Raw genomic sequence first — 22,150 nt, 5'->3', positions numbered from 1 at the left:
GAGTTTGATCTTAGAGCTGAAGTCAGCATTTCACAGTGTTTATCTATGAGATCACAGCCGTTCAGCCTGGAACAGAAAACACTTTAAGACACAGACATATACACATCCTGCACTTTAGCTAAATACCAATCACTACAATCAGCATTTGCTTTCAATATAATTAGCAGCACAGCTTAAATTTCAAAATGAATTACAGTCTGCAGAGTGCCCTGTGAATCCTGGCAATTTGCTGCAGTCAGATGATCACTAATTGTGAGTCAGTGCATCTTAGCTCAAAACTAGAGGTAAAAGCATTAAGTACAAGCTATAGCCAAAAATCACAGAATATATAGGAACACATGGACAGCCAGATGGATGTGAACCCTCCCATAACAGTCAGACCAGTGCTTCCAGTGCAGTCCTTAGCCATCTCTCTGCCAGGTGTCCCTACACTCGACACGTATCACTGAAAGGAGGAGATGTGAACATCCCCAGCAGCTAATGCAGCAGCAACTGGCACTTGGATTCCTGATCCCATGAGTAAAATCCTTTTTGCCTGTATTGTTATACCTGGGATCATGTCAAATCACCAGTTAGGTCTGAGTGATATGAGGATATTATCGGTAATCAGCGTAATCAGACAAGTATCTCAGTGTCGATACCTGACAGTGACTAACCGGCGATTATCGCCTTTGGTGGGGAAACACGCTTAGGCTACATACAAAGCAAGATAACAGAAGGATTCATGATTTGCTTTCAGTTCAGCCCTCTAGCCTAAGATTCTGAAGCAGTAAAACAGAAACATTGCCATTATAGTGCAGAATTTCACCAGCATTGTCCCTTACAGTAACTGTGCCTTCGCCATTCCTGTAAGTTCAGTATTGTCACATCACCAGCTTCTATCTGTGAGTCAGCAGCCAGACTGTCAGCCATTCAAATGGAACTTTCTGGTGGGAATTCTGAGCTTCACAATGCATTGTCTCTCTCTCTCTCTCTCTCATCTATCTGAATCAATCAATAAATTATTATTTATATAACTTTAACCACAGGGTTTACAAAGCGCTTTACAAACACTTAAAAAGAAAGAAATCCAAATAAGCACAAGAGTAAATGAAAATAAGCACAAAAGAAATTAAAATAGAGTAATATATATATATATAAAACACATAAATAAAAAAATAATAAAATACCACCATAAAGCACTTTAACAATCTATGTTCTCTGTAGGGGCCCCTCCCTCACAGGGGCCTCTAGCCTCTATGACTTCTGGAGGGAGTGACCCCCCCACAATAACAGATAATATTAAATGCATAAAATAAAAAATAACTGATTGTCATACATTATTATATGCAGTGGTGAAAATATGCATTTTCAGCCTAGTTTAGAAAGCACTAAGACATTCAGTAGCTCTCAGGTTCTCTGGGAGAGAGTTTTAGAGTTTGGGGCCATAGTGACTAAAAGCTATCCCCACCCTCCCCAGCTGGGTTTTAGGAATAATCAGTAAATTACTGCCGGAGGATCTGAGCGACCAGGCTGGGACATACCTTTCAGTCATGTTACAGAGGCAGGACAGAGCAAAATCAGCAAAATCACCATCAAGAACACTCCCCCAAGGGCATTCTGGGCCCGGTGTAGATGTGATCCCTGTGACTGGTGCGTGTTAACACTCCCCCAGCGGCATTCTGGGCCCGGTGTAGATGTGATCCCTGTGACTGGTGCGTGTTAACACTCCCCAAGTGGCATTCTGGGCCCGGCGTAGATGTGATCCCTGTGACTGGTGCGTGTTAACACTCCCCAAGTGGCATTCTGGGCCCGGTGTAGATGTGATCCCTGTGTCTGGTGCGTGTTAACACTCCCCAAGTGGCATTCTGGGCCCGGTGTAGATGTGATCCCTGTGTCTGGTGCGTGTTAACACTCCGCCAGCGGCATTCTGGGCACGTTGTAGATGTGATCCCTGTGACTGGTGCGTGTTAACACTCCGCCAGAGGGATTCTGGGCCTCGTGTAGATGTGATCCCTGTGTCTGGTGCGTGTTAACACTCCCCAAGTGGCATTCTGGGCGCGTTGTAGATGTGATCCCTGTGACTGGTGCGTGTTAACACTCCCCCAGTGGCATTCTAGGCCCGTTGTAGATGTGATCCCTGTGTCTGGTGTGTGTTAACACTCCCCAAGTGGCATTCTGGGCGCGTTGTAGATGTGATCCCTGTGACTGGTGCGTGTTAACACTCCCCCAGTGGCATTCTAGGCCCGTTGTAGATGTGATCCCTGTGTCTGGTGCGTGTTAACACTCCCCAAGTGGCATTCTGGGCCCGGTGTAGATGTGATCCCTGTGTCTGGTGCGTGTTAACACTCCCCAAGTGGCATTCTGGGCACGTTGTAGATGTGATCCCTGTGTCTGGTGTGTGTTAACACCCCGCCTGTGGCATTCTGGGCCCAGTGTAGATGTGATCCCTGTGTCTGGTGTGTGTTAACACTCCCCAAGTGGCATTCTGGGCCCGTTGTAGATGTGATCCCTGTGTCTGGTGTGTGTTAACACCCCGCCTGTGGCATTCTGGGCCCAGTGTAGATGTGATCCCTGTGTCTGGTGTGTGTTAACACTCCCCAAGTGGCATTCTGGGCACGTTGTAGATGTGATCCCTGTGACTGGTGCGTGTTAACACTCCGCCAGAGGGATTCTGGGCCTCGTGTAGATGTGATCCCTGTGTCTGGTGCGTGTTAACACTCCCCAAGTGGCATTCTGGGCGCGTTGTAGATGTGATCCCTGTGACTGGTGCGTGTTAACACTCCCCCAGTGGCATTCTGGGCCCGTTGTAGATGTGATCCCTGTGTCTGGTGCGTGTTAACACTCCGCCAGCGGCATTCTGGGCACGTTGTAGATGTGATCCCTGTGACTGGTGCGTGTTAACACTCCCCAAGTGGCATTCTGGGCCCGTTGTAGATGTGATCCCTGTGTCTGGTGCGTGTTAACACTCCCCAAGTGGCATTCTGGGCCCGTTGTAGATGTGATCCCTGTGTCTGGTGCGTGTTAACACTCCGCCAGCGGCATTCTGGGCACGTTGTAGATGTGATCCCTGTGACTGGTGCGTGTTAACACTCCGCCAGAGGGATTCTGGGCCTCGTGTAGATGTGATCCCTGTGTCTGGTGCGTGTTAACACTCCCCAAGTGGCATTCTGGGCGCGTTGTAGATGTGATCCCTGTGACTGGTGCGTGTTAACACTCCCCCAGTGGCATTCTAGGCCCGTTGTAGATGTGATCCCTGTGCCTGGTGCGTGTTAACACTCCCCAAGTGGCATTCTGGGCCCGTTGTAGATGTGATCCCTGTGTCTGGTGCGTGTTAACACTCCCCAAGTGGCATTCTGGGCCCGTTGTAGATGTGATCCCTGTGACTGGTGCGTGTTAACACTCCCCAAGTGGCATTCTGGGCCCGTTGTAGATGTGATCCCTGTGTCTGGTGTGTGTTAACACCCCGCCTGTGGCATTCTGGGCCCAGTGTAGATGTGATCCCTGTGTCTGGTGCATGTTAACACTCCGCCAGCGGCATTCTGGGCCTGTTGTAGATGTGATCCCTGTGACTGGTGTGTGTTAACACTCCGCCAGCGGCATTCTGGGCCCAGTGTAGATGTGATCCCTGTGCCTGGTGCGTGTTAACACTCCGCCAGCGGCATTCTGGGCCTGTTGTAGATGTGGTCCCTGTGACTGGTGCGTGTTAACACTCCCCAAGTGGCATTCTGGGCCCGGTGTAGATGTGGTCCCTGTGACTGGTGCGTGTTAACACTCCCCAAGTGGCATTCTGGGCCCGGTGTAGATGTGATCCTTGTGTCTGGTGCGTGTTAACACTCCCCCAGTGGCATTCTGGGCCCGTTGTAGATGTGATCCCTGTGTCTGGTGTGTGTTAACACCCCGCCTGTGGCATTCTGGGCCCAGTGTAGATGTGATCCCTGTGTCTGGTGTGTGTTAACACTCCCCAAGTGGCATTCTGGGCCCGTTGTAGATGTGATCCCTGTGTCTGGTGCGTGTTAACACTCCCCAAGTGGCATTCTGGGCCCGTTGTAGATGTGATCCCTGTGTCTGGTGTGTGTTAACACCCCGCCTGTGGCATTCTGGGCCCAGTGTAGATGTGATCCCTGTGTCTGGTGTGTGTTAACACTCCCCAAGTGGCATTCTGGGCACGTTGTAGATGTGATCCCTGTGACTGGTGCGTGTTAACACTCCGCCAGAGGGATTCTGGGCCTCGTGTAGATGTGATCCCTGTGTCTGGTGCGTGTTAACACTCCCCAAGTGGCATTCTGGGAGCGTTGTAGATGTGATCCCTGTGACTGGTGCGTGTTAACACTCCCCCAGTGGCATTCTAGGCCCGTTGTAGATGTGATCCCTGTGTCTGGTGCGTGTTAACACTCCCCAAGTGGCATTCTGGGCCCGTTGTAGATGTGATCCCTGTGTCTGGTGTGTGTTAACACCCCGCCTGTGGCATTCTGGGCCCAGTGTAGATGTGATCCCTGTGTCTGGTGCGTGTTAACACTCCGCCAGCGGCATTCTGGGCACGTTGTAGATGTGATCCCTGTGACTGGTGCGTGTTAACACTCCGCCAGAGGGATTCTGGGCCTCGTGTAGATGTGATCCCTGTGTCTGGTACGTGTTAACACTCCCCCAGTGGCATTCTAGGCCCGTTGTAGATGTGATCCCTGTGTCTGGTGCGTGTTAACACTCCCCAAGTGGCATTCTGGGCCCGTTGTAGATGTGATCCCTGTGACTGGTGCGTGTTAACACTCCCCAAGTGGCATTCTGGGCCCGTTGTAGATGTGATCCCTGTGTCTGGTGTGTGTTAACACCCCGCCTGTGGCATTCTGGGCCCAGTGTAGATGTGATCCCTGTGTCTGGTGCATGTTAACACTCCCCAAGTGGCATTCTGGGCCCGGTGTAGATGTGATCCCTGTGACTGGTGCATGTTAACACTCCGCCAGCGGCATTCTGGGCCTGTTGTAGATGTGATCCCTGTGACTGGTGTGTGTTAACACTCCGCCAGCGGCATTCTGGGCCCAGTGTAGATGTGATCCCTGTGCCTGGTGCGTGTTAACACTCCGCCAGCGGCATTCTGGGCCTGTTGTAGATGTGGTCCCTGTGACTGGTGCGTGTTAACACTCCCCAAGTGGCATTCTGGGCCCGGTGTAGATGTGGTCCCTGTGACTGGTGCGTGTTAACACTCCCCAAGTGGCATTCTGGGCCCGGTGTAGATGTGATCCTTGTGTCTGGTGCGTGTTAACACTCCCCCAGTGGCATTCTGGGCCCGTTGTAGATGTGGTCCCAGTGACTGGTGCGTGTTAACACTCCCCAAGTGGCATTCTGGGCCCGGTGTAGATGTGGTCCCTGTGACTGGTGCATGTTAACACTCCGCCAGCGGCATTCTGGGCCTGTTGTAGATGTGATCCTTGTGTCTGGTGTGTGTTAACACTCCGCCAGCGGCATTCTGGGCCCGTTGTAGATGTGATCCCTGTGACTGGTGCGTGTTAACACTCCCCCAGTGGCATTCTGGGCCCGGTGTAGATGTGATCCCTGTGCCTAGTGCATGTTAACACTCCGCCAGCGGCATTCTGGGCCTGTTGTAGATGTGATCCATGTGTCTGGTGCGTGTTAACACTCCGCCAGAGGGATTCTGGGCCCGTTGTAGATGTGATCCCTGTGACTGGTGCGTGTTAACACTCCCCAAGTGGCATTCTGGGCCCGGCGTAGATGTGATCCCTGTGACTGGTGCATGTTAACACTCCCCCAGTGGCATTCTGGGCCCGTTGTAGATGTGGTCCCTATGACTGGTGCGTGTTAACACTCCCCAAGTGGCATTCTGGGCCCTTTGTAGATGTGATCCCTGTGACTAGTGCATTTAACACTCCGCCAGCGGCATTCTGGGCCTGTTGTAGATGTGATCCCTGTGTCTGGTGCGTGTTAACACTCCGCCAGCGGCATTCTGGGCCTGTTGTAGATGTGATCCTTGTGTCTGGTGCGTGTTAACACTCCCCCAGTGGCATTCTGGGCCCGTTGTAGATGTGATCCCTGTGACTGGTGCGTGTTAACACTCCGCCAGCGGCATTCTGGGCCCGTTGTAGATGTGATCCCTGTGACTGGTGCGTGTTAACACTCCCCCAGTGGCATTCTGGGCCCGTTGTAGATGTGATCCCTGTGACTGGTGCGTGTTAACACTCCCCAAGTGGCATTCTGGGCCCGTTGTAGATGTGATCCCTGTGCCTGGTGCGTGTTAACACTCCGCCAGAGGGATTCTGGGCCCGTTGTAGATGTGATCCCTGTGTCTGGTGTGTGTTAACACTCCCCAAGTGGCATTCTGGGTCCGGCGTAGATGTGATCCCTGTGACTGGTGCATGTTAACACTCCGCCAGCGGCATTCTGGGCACGTTGTAGATGTGATCCCTGTGATTGGTGTGTGTTAACACCCCGCCTGTGGCATTCTGGGCCCAGTGTAGATGTGATCCCTGTGTCTGGTGTGTGTTAACACCCCGCCTGTGGCATTCTGGGCCTGTTGTAGATGTGATCCCTGTGTCTGGTGTGTGTTAACACCCCGCCTGTGGCATTCTGGGCCCTTTGTAGATGTGATCCCTGTGTCTGGTGCGTGTTAACACTCCGCCAGCGTCATTCTGGGCCTGTTGTAGATGTGATCCCTGTGTCTGGTGTGTGTTAACACCCCGCCTGTGGCATTCTGGGCCCTTTGTAGATGTGATCCCTGTGACTGGTGCGTGTTAACACTCCCCCAGCGGCATTCTGGGCCTGTTGTAGATGTGATCCCTGTGTCTGGTGCGTGTTAACACTCCGCCAGCGGCATTCTGGGCCTGTTGTAGATGTGATCCCTGTGTCTGGTGTGTGTTAACACCCCGCCTGTGGCATTCTGGGCCCTTTGTAGATGTGATCCCTGTGTCTGGTGCGTGTTAACACTCCGCCAGCGTCATTATGGGCCTGTTGTAGATGTGATCCCTGTGTCTGGTGCGTGTTAACACTCCCCCAGCGGCATTCTGGGTACGTTGTAGATGTGATCCCTGTGACTGGTGCGTGTTAACACTCCCCCAGTGGCATTCTGGGCACGTTGTAGATGTGATCTCTGTGACTGGTGCGTGTTAACACTCCCCCAGTGGTATTCTGGGCTCGGTGTAGATGTGATCCCTGTGTCTGGTGCGTGTTAACACTTCCCCAGCGGCATTCTGGGCCTGGTGTAGATATGATCCCTGTGCCTGGTGCGTGTTAACACTCCCCCAGCGGCATTCTGGGCCTGGTGTAGATGTGATCCCTGTGTCTGGTGCGTGTTAACACTCCGCCAGAGGGATTCTGGGCCTCGTGTAGATGTGATCCCTGTGTCTGGTGCGTGTTAACACTCCCCAAGTGGCATTCTGGGCGCGTTGTAGATGTGATCCCTGTGACTGGTGCGTGTTAACACTCCCCCAGTGGCATTCTAGGCCCGTTGTAGATGTGATCCCTGTGTCTGGTGCGTGTTAACACTCCCCCAGTGGCATTCTGGGCCCGTTGTAGATGTGATCCCTGTGCCTGGTGCGTGTTAACACTCCCCAAGTGGCATTCTGGGCCCGGCGTAGATGTGATCCCTGTGACTGGTGCATGTTAACACTCCGCCAGCGGCATTCTGGGCACGTTGTAGATGTGATCCCTGTGACTGGTGCGTGTTAACACTCCGCCAGCAGCATTCTGGGCCCGTTGTAGATGTGATCCCTGTGACTGGTGCGTGTTAACACTCCCCCAGTGGCATTCTGGGCCCGTTGTAGATGTGATCCCTGTGTCTGGTGTGTGTTAACACTCCCCAAGTGGCATTCTGGGCCCGGCGTAGATGTGATCCCTGTGACTGGTGCATGTTAACACTCCGCCAGCGGCATTCTGGGCACGTTGTAGATGTGATCCCTGTGATAGGTGTGTGTTAACACCCCGCCTGTGGCATTCTGGGCCCAGTGTAGATGTGATCCCTGTGTCTGGTGTGTGTTAACACCCCGCCTGTGGCATTCTGGGCCTGTTGTAGATGTGATCCCTGTGTCTGGTGTGTGTTAACTCCCCGCCTGTGGCATTCTGGGCCCTTTGTAGATGTGATCCCTGTGTCTGGTGCGTGTTAACACTCCGCCAGCGTCATTCTGGGCCTGTTGTAGATGTGATCCCTGTGTCTGGTGTGTGTTAACACCCCGCCTGTGGCATTCTGGGCCCTTTGTAGATGTGATCCCTGTGACTGGTGCGTGTTAACACTCCCCCAGCGGCATTCTGGGCCTGTTGTAGATGTGATCCCTGTGTCTGGTGCGTGTTAACACTCCGCCAGCGGCATTCTGGGCCTGTTGTAGATGTGATCCCTGTGTCTGGTGTGTGTTAACACCCCGCCTGTGGCATTCTGGGCCCTTTGTAGATGTGATCCCTGTGTCTGGTGCGTGTTAACACTCCGCCAGCGTCATTCTGGGCCTGTTGTAGATGTGATCCCTGTGTCTGGTGTGTGTTAACACCCCGCCTGTGGCATTCTGGGCCCGGTGTAGATGTGGTCCCTGTGACTGGTGCATGTTAACACTCCGCCAGCGGCATTCTGGGCCTGTTGTAGATGTGATCCTTGTGTCTGGTGTGTGTTAACACTCCGCCAGCGGCATTCTGGGCCCGTTGTAGATGTGATCCCTGTGACTGGTGCGTGTTAACACTCCCCCAGTGGCATTCTGGGCCCGGTGTAGATGTGATCCCTGTGCCTAGTGCATGTTAACACTCCGCCAGCGGCATTCTGGGCCTGTTGTAGATGTGATCCTTGTGTCTGGTGCGTGTTAACACTCCGTAAGCGGCATTCTGGGCCTGTTGTAGATGTGATCCCTGTGTCTGGTGTGTGTTAACACCCCGCCTGTGGCATTCTGGGCCCAGTGTAGATGTGATCCCTGTGTCTGGTGCATGTTAACACTCCCCAAGTGGCATTCTGGGCCCGGTGTAGATGTGATCCCTGTGACTGGTGCATGTTAACACTCCGCCAGCGGCATTCTGGGCCTGTTGTAGATGTGATCCCTGTGACTGGTGTGTGTTAACACTCCGCCAGCGGCATTCTGGGCCCAGTGTAGATGTGATCCCTGTGCCTGGTGCGTGTTAACACTCCGCCAGCGGCATTCTGGGCCCGTTGTAGATGTGATCCCTGTGACTGGTGCGTGTTAACAGTCCCCCAGTGGCATTCTGGGCCCGTTGTAGATGTGATCCCTGTGCCTGGTGCGTGTTAACACTCCCCAAGTGGCATTCTGGGCCCGGCGTAGATGTGATCCCTGTGACTGGTGCATGTTAACACTCCGCCAGCGGCATTCTGGGCCTGTTGTAGATGTGATCCCTGTGTCTGGTGCGTGTTAACACTCCGCCAGCGGCATTCTGGGCCTGTTGTAGATGTGATCCTTGTGTCTGGTGCGTGTTAACACTCCCCCAGTGGCATTCTGGGCACGTTGTAGATGTGATCCCTGTGACTGGTGCGTGTTAACACTCCGCCAGCGGCATTCTGGGCCCGTTGTAGATGTGATCCCTGTGACTGGTGCGTGTTAACACTCCCCCAGTGGCATTCTGGGCCCGTTGTAGATGTGATCCCTGTGTCTGGTGTGTGTTAACACTCCCCAAGTGGCATTCTGGGCCCGGCGTAGATGTGATCCCTGTGACTGGTGCATGTTAACACTCCGCCAGCGGCATTCTGGGCACGTTGTAGATGTGATCCCTGTGATTGGTGTGTGTTAACACCCCGCCTGTGGCATTCTGGGCCCAGTGTAGATGTGATCCCTGTGTCTGGTGTGTGTTAACACCCCGCCTGTGGCATTCTGGGCCTGTTGTAGATGTGATCCCTGTGTCTGGTGTGTGTTAACACCCCGCCTGTGGCATTCTGGGCCCTTTGTAGATGTGATCCCTGTGTCTGGTGCGTGTTAACACTCCGCCAGCGTCATTCTGGGCCTGTTGTAGATGTGATCCCTGTGTCTGGTGTGTGTTAACACCCCGCCTGTGGCATTCTGGGCCCTTTGTAGATGTGATCCCTGTGACTGGTGCGTGTTAACACTCCCCCAGCGGCATTCTGGGCCTGTTGTAGATGTGATCCCTGTGTCTGGTGCGTGTTAACACTCCGCCAGCGGCATTCTGGGCCTGTTGTAGATGTGATCCCTGTGTCTGGTGTGTGTTAACACCCCGCCTGTGGCATTCTGGGCCCTTTGTAGATGTGATCCCTGTGTCTGGTGCGTGTTAACACTCCGCCAGCGTCATTCTGGGCCTGTTGTAGATGTGATCCCTGTGTCTGGTGTGTGTTAACACCCCGCCTGTGGCATTCTGGGCCCTTTGTAGATGTGATCCCTGTGACTGGTGCGTGTTAACACTCCCCCAGCGGCATTCTGGGTACGTTGTAGATGTGATCCCTGTGACTGGTGCGTGTTAACACTCCCCCAGTGGCATTCTGGGCACGTTGTAGATGTGATCCCTGTGACTGGTGCGTGTTAACACTCCCCCAGTGGTATTCTGGGCTCGGTGTAGATGTGATCCCTGTGTCTGGTGCGTGTTAACACTTCCCCAGCGGCATTCTGGGCCTGGTGTAGATATGATCCCTGTGCCTGGTGCGTGTTAACACTCCCCCAGCGGCATTCTGGGCCTGGTGTAGATGTGATCCCTGTGTCTGGTGCGTGTTAACACTTCCCCAGCGGCATTCTGGGCCTGGTGTAGATATGATCCCTGTGCCTGGTGCGTGTTAACACTCCCCCAGCGGCATTCTGGGCCTGGTGTAGATGTGATCCCTGTGTCTGGTGTGTGTTAACACCCCGCCTGTGGCATTCTGGGCCCTTTGTAGATGTGATCCCTGTGACTGGTGCATGTTAACACCCCCCCAGTGGTATTCTGGGCTCGGTGTAGATGTGATCCCTATGTCTGGTGCGTGTTAACACTTCCCCAGCGGCATTCTGGGCCTGGTGTAGATATGATCCCTGTGCCTGGTGCGTGTTAACACTCCCCCAGTGGCATTCTGGGCCCGGTGTAGATGTGATCCCTGTGCCTGGTGCATGTTAACACTCCGCCAGCGGCATTCTGGGCACGTTGTAGATGTGATCCCTGTGACTGGTGCGTGTTAACACTCCGCCAGAGGGATTCTGGGCCTCGTGTAGATGTGATCCCTGTGTCTGGTGCGTGTTAACACTCCCCCAGTGGCATTCTGGGCCCGGTGTAGATGTGATCCCTGTGTCTGGTGCGTGTTAACACTCCCCCAGTGGCATTCTGGGCCCGGTGTAGATGTGATCCCTGTGACTGGTGCATGTTAACACCCCCCCAGTGGTATTCTGGGCTCGGTGTAGATGTGATCCCTGTGTCTGGTGCGTGTTAACACTTCCCCAGCGGCATTCTGGGCCTGGTGTAGATATGATCCCTGTGTCTGGTGCATGTTAACACTCCCCAAGTGGCATTCTGGGCGCGTTGTAGATGTGATCCCTGTGTCTGGTGCGTGTTAACACTCCCCCAGTGGCATTCTGGGCCCGGTGTAGATGTGATCCCTGTGACTGGTGCATGTTAACACCCCCCCAGTGGTATTCTGGGCTCGGTGTAGATGTGATCCCTGTGTCTGGTGTGTGTTAACACCCCGCCTGTGGCATTCTGGGCCCTTTGTAGATGTGATCCCTGTGACTGGTGCATGTTAACACCCCCCCAGTGGTATTCTGGGCTCGGTGTAGATGTGATCCCTGTGTCTGTTGCGTGTTAACACTTCCCCAGCGGCATTCTGGGCCTGGTGTAGATATGATCCCTGTGTCTGGTGCGTGTTAACACTCCCCCAGTGGCATTCTGGGCCCGTTGTAGATGTGATCCCTGTGACTGGTGCGTGTTAACACTCCGCCAGCGGCATTCTGGGCCCGTTGTAGATGTGATCCCTGTGACTGGTGCGTGTTAACACTCCCCCAGTGGCATTCTGGGCCCGTTGTAGATGTGATCCCTGTGTCTGGTGCGTGTTAACACTCCGCCAGCGGCATTCTGGGCCCGTTGTAGATGTGATCCCTGTGATTGGTGTGTGTTAACACCCCGCCTGTGGCATTCTGGGCCCAGTGTAGATGTGATCCCTGTGTCTGGTGTGTGTTAACACCCCGCCTGTGGCATTCTGGGCCTGTTGTAGATGTGATCCCTGTGTCTGGTGTGTGTTAACACCCCGCCTGTGGCATTCTGGGCCCTTTGTAGATGTGATCCCTGTGTCTGGTGCGTGTTAACACTCCGCCAGCGTCATTCTGGGCCTGTTGTAGATGTGATCCCTGTGTCTGGTGTGTGTTAACACCCCGCCTGTGGCATTCTGGGCCCTTTGTAGATGTGATCCCTGTGACTGGTGCGTGTTAACACTCCCCCAGCGGCATTCTGGGCCTGTTGTAGATGTGATCCCTGTGTCTGGTGCGTGTTAACACTCCGCCAGCGGCATTCTGGGCCTGTTGTAGATGTGATCCCTGTGTCTGGTGTGTGTTAACACCCCGCCTGTGGCATTCTGGGCCCTTTGTAGATGTGATCCCTGTGTCTGGTGCGTGTTAACACTCCGCCAGCGTCATTCTGGGCCTGTTGTAGATGTGATCCCTGTGACTGGTGCGTGTTAACACCCCGCCTGTGGCATTCTGGGCCCTTTGTAGATGTGATCCCTGTGACTGGTGCGTGTTAACACTCCCCCAGTGGCATTCTGGGCCCGGTGTAGATGTGATCCCTGTGTCTGGTGCGTGTTAACACTTCCCCAGCGGCATTCTGGGCCTGGTGTAGATATGATCCCTGTGCCTGGTGCGTGTTAACACTCCCCCAGCGGCATTCTGGGCCTGGTGTAGATGTGATCCCTGTGTCTGGTGCGTGTTAACACTTCCCCAGCGGCATTCTGGGCCTGGTGTAGATATGATCCCTGTGCCTGGTGCGTGTTAACACTCCCCCAGCGGCATTCTGGGCCTGGTGTAGATGTGATCCCTGTGTCTGGTGTGTGTTAACACCCCGCCTGTGGCATTCTGGGCCCTTTGTAGATGTGATCCCTGTGACTGGTGCATGTTAACACCCCCCCAGTGGTATTCTGGGCTCGGTGTAGATGTGATCCCTATGTCTGGTGCGTGTTAACACTTCCCCAGCGGCATTCTGGGCCTGGTGTAGATATGATCCCTGTGCCTGGTGCGTGTTAACACTCCCCCAGTGGCATTCTGGGCCCGGTGTAGATGTGATCCCTGTGCCTGGTGCATGTTAACACTCCGCCAGCGGCATTCTGGGCACGTTGTAGATGTGATCCCTGTGACTGGTGCGTGTTAACACTCCGCCAGAGGGATTCTGGGCCTCGTGTAGATGTGATCCCTGTGTCTGGTGCGTGTTAACACTCCCCCAGTGGCATTCTGGGCCCGGTGTAGATGTGATCCCTGTGTCTGGTGCGTGTTAACACTCCCCCAGTGGCATTCTGGGCCCGGTGTAGATGTGATCCCTGTGACTGGTGCATGTTAACACCCCCCCAGTGGTATTCTGGGCTCGGTGTAGATGTGATCCCTGTGTCTGGTGCGTGTTAACACTTCCCCAGCGGCATTCTGGGCCTGGTGTAGATATGATCCCTGTGTCTGGTGCATGTTAACACTCCCCAAGTGGCATTCTGGGCGCGTTGTAGATGTGATCCCTGTGTCTGGTGCGTGTTAACACTCCCCCAGTGGCATTCTGGGCCCGGTGTAGATGTGATCCCTGTGACTGGTGCATGTTAACACCCCCCCAGTGGTATTCTGGGCTCGGTGTAGATGTGATCCCTGTGTCTGGTGTGTGTTAACACCCCGCCTGTGGCATTCTGGGCCCTTTGTAGATGTGATCCCTGTGACTGGTGCATGTTAACACCCCCCCAGTGGTATTCTGGGCTCGGTGTAGATGTGATCCCTGTGTCTGTTGCGTGTTAACACTTCCCCAGCGGCATTCTGGGCCTGGTGTAGATATGATCCCTGTGTCTGGTGCGTGTTAACACTCCCCCAGCGGCATTCTGGGCCCGGTGTAGATGTGATCCCTGTGACTGGTGCGTGTTAACACTCCGCCAGCGGCATTCTGGGCCCGTTGTAGATGTGATCCCTGTGACTGGTGCGTGTTAACACTCCGCCAGCGGCATTCTGGGCCCGTTGTAGATGTGATCCCTGTGACTGGTGCGTGTTAACACTCCCCCAGTGGCATTCTGGGCCCGTTGTAGATGTGATCCCTGTGTCTGGTGTGTGTTAACACTCCCCAAGTGGCATTCTGGGCCCGGCGTAGATGTGATCCCTGTGACTGGTGCATGTTAACACTCCGCCAGCGGCATTCTGGGCACGTTGTAGATGTGATCCCTGTGATTGGTGTGTGTTAACACCCCGCCTGTGGCATTCTGGGCCCAGTGTAGATGTGATCCCTGTGTCTGGTGTGTGTTAACACCCCGCCTGTGGCATTCTGGGCCTGTTGTAGATGTGATCCCTGTGTCTGGTGTGTGTTAACACCCCGCCTGTGGCATTCTGGGCCCTTTGTAGATGTGATCCCTGTGTCTGGTGCGTGTTAACACTCCGCCAGCGTCATTCTGGGCCTGTTGTAGATGTGATCCCTGTGTCTGGTGTGTGTTAACACCCCGCCTGTGGCATTCTGGGCCCTTTGTAGATGTGATCCCTGTGACTGGTGCGTGTTAACACTCCCCCAGCGGCATTCTGGGCCTGTTGTAGATGTGATCCCTGTGTCTGGTGCGTGTTAACACTCCGCCAGCGGCATTCTGGGCCTGTTGTAGATGTGATCCCTGTGTCTGGTGTGTGTTAACACCCCGCCTGTGGCATTCTGGGCCCTTTGTAGATGTGATCCCTGTGTCTGGTGCGTGTTAACACTCCGCCAGCGTCATTCTGGGCCTGTTGTAGATGTGATCCCTGTGACTGGTGTGTGTTAACACCCCGCCTGTGGCATTCTGGGCCCTTTGTAGATGTGATCCCTGTGACTGGTGCGTGTTAACACTCCCCCAGTGGCATTCTGGGCCCGGTGTAGATGTGATCCCTGTGTCTGGTGCGTGTTAACACTCCCCCAGTGGCATTCTGGGCCTGGTGTAGATATGATCCCTGTGCCTGGTGCGTGTTAACACTCCCCCAGCGGCATTCTGGGCCCGGTGTAAATGTGAAATAGATTTCTTAGGCAGACAAGAGGGCATTATAGTACTACATTCTACTAATTCTACTAGAAACAAAAGCATGTATTATTTCACCACAGCCAGCATATTACAGAGCCTGGTCCTACAGATGTGAGGCGACAGTGCTGACCACTGCACCCCCATGCTGCCCCTCTGTCTGATTATTATTATTAATAATAATAACAATAATGAAAAGATTATTATTGTTACTACTACTACAAAAAGCTGTTGCACTATTGGAGTGTCTCAGTTGCCTGACATCCAATTGACCAATCACAGCCCGACTTCCAATTAGCAACATGAGCCGCTGTTCCTCTGGGCAACATCATCCTAAACTGAAGAATACAATGCTGTGTCCCACACTGATCCATGATAATATGCAATTTATCCCCCATTTTCACACACACATTTCCTACTCTGCAAAATTTATCATGGGGCAGCCCCACCTCTCACTTGCCAAGTTTCATATTCAGGGAACCGATGTTACACCCCAACATGGTTGTGCATTCTGTTCACATCTTAAAAAAGAACAATAAAATTAATGTAGAGCTGTAACAATTGACCGGTCGTGCTTCTGTAGTTCACAGTCAATAGTTACATGGACAAATTTCATAGAGGTGGGCAGCCTTGTGAAGAAGATGTGTGTGTCAGTAACGTGCTCTGGCCCCATCCTTGCTAGACGTGGCGATGAAATATACAGCAGATTATCATCGCTGCATCGCTGGCTGTCGGAATGGTGCCCGATAAACGGTGCGGGTTATATAGATAACTGGCGGATGTTCTGGGGTAGGCCTGGGCTTTTGAAGAGGGACGGTATTCACCCCTCGCGGGCTGGTGCCGACCTCCTGTCCAAAAGCATAGCTCATAGTCTCCAGGCAAATCGCTGACTAGCCAAAGCCAAGTCCAGGTGGCAGACAAACCGGCATAACCGACTGCCTGCTAGTCGCTTAGAGTCGTCACCTAGGGTTCATGTTACTGGGACTGTGTCTGTTCCCCACACTTTCAATCGTGGAGGTCTATTCCACCGTAGTGTATGTCGTAATAACTTAATAATAATTAAATTAAACCAGATCTGTTATCATAACAGGTGTAATGAAAGGCTAAAACTTGGCCTTTTGAATGTAAGATCACTGGCTCCTAAGGTGCTGCTGTTAAAATGATCCTTTAACAACAATGTTTGATGCTATCCTAGACTCTGTAGGTCTATGTCAGAATGTAGTCGGCCTACTCATGCCTGTAACCATACTCTGGGTTTGATTCTTAGCCATGGTGTCCTGCTGGAACACATATCTATTATACCTCAGAATCCTCGGCTTTCAGATCATTACTTGTTAACGTTCGATATACAGTATAGCCTCCCTTCGGCCCCAGCTCCAACGTACACTATCAGACATTAAATTGTCTCATTAACTACAGCAACGTTTCTCAACCTACTTCTACAGTCCTTCAACCTTACATCTGAAGCCTCGTGTGAGCACCTAGATCTTGTAGCTCAACTTAAGGAGATAAAGCATAGAGATACGGAACCTGCCCCCTGGTACTGATCACACACGTGAACTTAACAGGCTTCACACGAGCAAAAGCGCAAATGGCGCTTAACTAAACTAGAAGTTTTTAGATCTGCATGGAAAGAGAGTCTCTCTCAGTACAGACAAGTACTAGTGACTGTGAGATCTGTGTATCTCTCCAGACTGATTGAAGAGAACAAAAATAAATTCCTATTTGAATCTGTGTCCAGGTTAACACAGAATTCTTCAGCGTTAAACTCACAGGTCTCACAAGCTGAGAGACAAAGTGATGACTTTATTACATTTTTAATGGTAAAATTACTGTGATTAGACAGACCATCCAGTGCACGTCTGTAGCTACATACAGCTGCCAGCCTCCTGCTAGTCCTATGCATACTGATAATGTGACCTTTGAATCTTTCTTTCCTATAAACCAAATAGAACTTTTGAGCTTATCAGTTAAACCAGATGATGCGTCACAGCTCTCTGGGTTAGAAGACTGTGTACTAGATATCTGGTGCTGGATGGAAAATAGCATAGCAATGCACAACAATGTTTTTGAAAAGTTTTGCTTCCTGAAAAGTTTTTGCTGATTATGACATTTACGTGGTGGGTTTGCTGCATCACGTAGGTACTCTGAGAAATAGACAGTTAACTGTTCACCGACAATAACGCATTTAATCACGTTTATGATTCTCATACGCTATTAAGTTCAAGTGTTTGTTCTTGATTTTTGTTTATATTCAGTATCAGCTGCATCACACTGCAGTGTCCAACAGTAATTTTCATACCTGGTGACAGCAAACATTCTCAGCAATTCAGCTTTTGTTCTCGACAGACTCATATCTCTGACGGGATCATTTAATTCTGACTGTGTTATGAGATGTGGATCACCTGATGAGGGAGGGGGGGTAAGGAGCATGCGCTGATTACAGTGCGTAAGGAGCATGCGCTGATTACAGTGCGTAAGGAGCATGCGCTGATTACAGTGCGTAAGGAGCATGCGCTGATTACAGTGCGTAAGGAGCATGCGCTGATTACAGTGCGTAAGGAGCATGCACTGATTATAGTGCGTAAGGAGCATACGCTGATCACAGTGCGTTGCTGCTCCCACCACATAACAAACCACCTCAGGGATGAGAAGCTGAAGGCTGCCATGGGGTAGGTGAAACCTCAGCACCACACTAATCCAAATGGACCAGTGTGAGGTTTTTCCCAGTGGCTGGAGTGCGAATCCTGCCACCAACCCCCAAGTTATTCCCTATAAGTTGGAGGACCTCCTTGCAGGGCCTTGTAGATTAAAATCATATCCAGGGTGAAACAATCGCAGGTTAAGGGGCCTTGATGAAGGGCCCAACAAAGTAGAATCAGTCAGGGCATTCCGGGGATTTGAATCCACAACCTTCTGATTACTGGTACAGAACCCTAGCCTCAGAGCCACCACTCTTATGAGCACAATTCAAAATCCAGATCACTGTCACTGCCAGTTCCCTGCATTGCAGTTTCTCCCTCTGGCTCGTCTAAGGTCCATTCCTCTGGTGGTTTCGGGATTGGAGGACTGTGGTCATGTGGCACAGGTCTCATTGCTGAAGGCACATTAGGGTATAGTACTTGTTTTTAGCAGGGAAGCCAGACACATTATTCAAAGAGAAGTAACAGTCCATCACATGGTCCTGCTGTTCTCGCCATATCATCAGGACAGCAAACGACATTGTCTTCTCTGAGTGCCTCTGAGGCAGGGTCTCACACAGACAGCATGTCACACAACAATGTGAGGCCCCCATTACTTGTCTTGATCACTGAGTTTACAGCTGTACAGATGATATGCTTTCTTCACAGGAGCAGCCATTGAGTATCTCTGAGGCGCAAGTGTATATTCGTAACAAATATAGCAGAATGTATTGCGGCTGTTAAGACATTGATGAGACATATCGACCGACACTAATCATACTGCAAATGTCTATAGCATCTATCTTACTTGTTACATTGCTGCTGAGGCAGTGCAATGTTCTGAAACAATACATACACACTTTCAGGTCTATATTAACCCAAAGAGGACTTCTATAGCCTGCTGAGGCAGTGCAATGTTCTGAAACAATACATACACACTTTCAGGTCTATATTACCCCAAAGAGGACTTCTATAGCCTGCTGAGGCAGTGCAATGTTCTGAAACAATACATACACACTATCAGGTCTATATTACCCCAAAGAGGACTTCTATAGCCTGCTGAGGCAGTGCAATGTTCTGAAACAATACATACACACTATCAGGTCTATATTACCCCAAAGAGGACTTCTATAGCCTGCTGAGGCAGTGCAATGTTCTGAAACAATACATACACACTATCAGGTCTATATTACCCCAAAGAGGACTTCTATAGCCTGCTGAGGCAGTGCAATGTTCTGAAACAATACATACACACTATCAGGTCTATATTAACCCAAAGAGGACGTCTATAGCCTGCTGAGGCAGTGCAATGTTCTGAAACAATACATACACACTATCAGGTATATATTAACCCAAAGAGGACGTCTATAGCCTGCTGAGGCAGTGCAATGTTCTGAAACAATACATACACACTATCAGGTCTATATTAACCCAAAGAGGACTTCTATAGCCTGCTGAGGCAGTGCAATGTTCTGAAACAATACATCCACACTATCAGGTCTATATTAACCCAAAGAGGACTTCTATAGCCTGCTGAGGCAGTGCAATGTTCTGAAACAATACATACACACTATCAGGTATATATTAACCCAAAGAGGACGTCTATAGCCTGCTGAGGCAGTGCAATGTTCTGAAACAATACATACACACTATCAGGTCTATATTAACCCAAAGAGGACGTCTATAGCCTGCTGAGGTAATGCAATGTTCTGAAACAATACATACACACTATCAGGTCTATATTAACCCAAAGAGGACGTCTATAACCTGCTGAGGCAGTGCAATGTTCTGAAACAATACATACACACTATCAGGTATATATTAACCCAAAGAGGACGTCTATAGCCTGCTGAGGCAGTGCAATGTTCTGAAACAATACATACACACTATCAGGTCTATATTAACCCAAAGAGGACTTCTATAGCCTGCTGAGGCAGTGCAATGTTCTGAAACAATACATCCACACTATCAGGTCTATATTAACCCAAAGAGGACTTCTATAGCCTGCTGAGGCAGTGCAATGTTCTGAAACAATACATACACACTATCAGGTATATATTAACCCAAAGAGGACGTCTATAGCCTGCTGAGGCAGTGCAATGTTCTGAAACAATACATACACACTATCAGGTCTATATTAACCCAAAGAGGACGTCTATAGCCTGCTGAGGTAATGCAATGTTCTGAAACAATACATACACACTATCAGGTCTATATTAACCCAAAGAGGACGTCTATAGCCTGCTGAGGTAATGCAATGTTCTGAAACAATACATACACACTATCAGGTATATATTAACCCAAAGAGGACGTCTATAGCCTGCTGAGGTAATGCAATGTTCTGAAACAATACATACACACTATCAGGTCTATATTAACCCAAAGAGGACTTCTATAGCCTGCTGAGGCAGTGCAATGTTCTGAAACAATACATACACACTATCAGGTATATATTAACCCAAAGAGGACGTCTATAGCCTGCTGAGGCAGTGCAATGTTCTGAAACAATACATACACACTATCAGGTCTATATTAACCCAAAGAGGACGTCTATAGCCTGCTGAGGTAATGCAATGTTCTGAAACAATACATACACACTATCAGGTCTATATTAACCCAAAGAGGACGTCTATAACCTGCTGAGGCAGTGCAATGTTCTGAAACAATACATACACACTATCAGGTATATATTAACCCAAAGAGGACGTCTATAGCCTGCTGAGGCAGTGCAATGTTCTGAAACAATACATACACACTATCAGGTCTATATTAACCCAAAGAGGACTTCTATAGCCTGCTGAGGCAGTGCAATGTTCTGAAACAATACATCCACACTATCAGGTCTATATTAACCCAAAGAGGACTTCTATAGCCTGCTGAGGCAGTGCAATGTTCTGAAACAATACATACACACTATCAGGTATATATTAACCCAAAGAGGACGTCTATAGCCTGCTGAGGCAGTGCAATGTTCTGAAACAATACATACACACTATCAGGTCTATATTAACCCAAAGAGGACGTCTATAGCCTGCTGAGGTAATGCAATGTTCTGAAACAATACATACACACTATCAGGTCTATATTAACCCAAAGAGGACGTCTATAGCCTGCTGAGGTAATGCAATGTTCTGAAACAATACATACACACTATCAGGTATATATTAACCCAAAGAGGACGTCTATAGCCTGCTGAGGTAATGCAATGTTCTGAAACAATACATACACACTATCAGGTCTATATTAACCCAAAGAGGACTTCTATAGCCTGCTGAGGCAGTGCAATGTTCTGAAACAATACATACACACTATCAGGTATATATTAACCCAAAGAGGACGTCTATAGCCTGCTGAGGCAGTGCAATGTTCTGAAACAATACATACACACTATCAGGTCTATATTAACCCAAAGAGGACGTCTATAGCCTACTGAGGCAGTGCAATGTTCTGAAACAATACATACACACTATCAGGTCTATATTAACCCAAAGAGGACGTCTATAGCCTGCTGAGGCAGTGCAATGTTCTGAAACAATACATACACACTATCAGGTCTATATTAACCCAAAGAGGACTTCTATAGCCTGCTGAGGCAGTGTCCAGCTGGCTCCGGCCTACCCAGGCATGCCTAGGCTGCAAACTTCCATAGAACAGCTTCCAACCTGGCCTGATTCCATGCCTGGACATTCCCAGACTGTACAAAACACTGGTGATGGGTCTCTTAAAGAAACAAAAAATGTTGGACACAAATATAAGAAAAAACATGACAAAACTGAAGATTTCGATGACACGGTAAGTGATCGGCAAATATGAATGTGATTTTCATGATCAACAGCCAAAAAACTATAAGGAACAGCCAAGTGTTCAAGAAGCAAACACTTTGGTGTGCGATGTAATTTCTTCACGTCAAACACAGAAAAAAACAAAAGTACTGTTAACTGGTCACAAGGCTGCTTGAAATAAGTTTGACAACCTCAACCTCGGTGGTCTTCCTACCGACCTAACACAGTGGTCAGAGATCTTGGTTCAGATTAATATTTCAATCCTCACATAAAAAGAATTACTAGAGCTGCGTTCTATCTTCTACGGAACATAGCCAAGCTTCGGAAGATGCTCTCCTTTCATGATGCAGAAACACTAATACATGCCTATATAACTTCCAGACCGGGCTACTGTAATGTCGTCCTTTCTGGTTGCCCATCTGGATCCTTACATAAACTTCAGCTGGTACAGAATGCAGCAGCCAGAGTTCTTACAAACACTGAAAAAACTGGTCATATTACCCCAGTTCTATCCTCCCTTCATTGGATTCCAGTTAAGGCTCAGATTGACTACAAAATACTGCTATTAACTTATAAAACACTGAATGGCCTTTCACCAGAATACCTTA

The 22,150-nt window shown here is 50.4% G+C and overlaps 1 protein-coding gene across 1 annotated transcript in view; it reads right to left on the bottom strand.

The window, feature by feature from the left end:
- The window catches only part of LOC125726907 (NACHT, LRR and PYD domains-containing protein 12-like), a 137,761-nt gene that overhangs the window by 12,279 nt on the left and 103,332 nt on the right, over positions 1 to 22,150 (bottom strand). The gene's annotated exons all lie outside the window — the stretch shown is intronic.

The sequence above is a fragment of the Brienomyrus brachyistius genome, unplaced genomic scaffold, assembly GCF_023856365.1.
Source record: "Brienomyrus brachyistius isolate T26 unplaced genomic scaffold, BBRACH_0.4 scaffold79, whole genome shotgun sequence".
Lineage (NCBI taxonomy): Eukaryota > Metazoa > Chordata > Actinopteri > Osteoglossiformes > Mormyridae > Brienomyrus > Brienomyrus brachyistius.
This window is presented reverse-complemented; position numbering and strand designations above follow the sequence as displayed.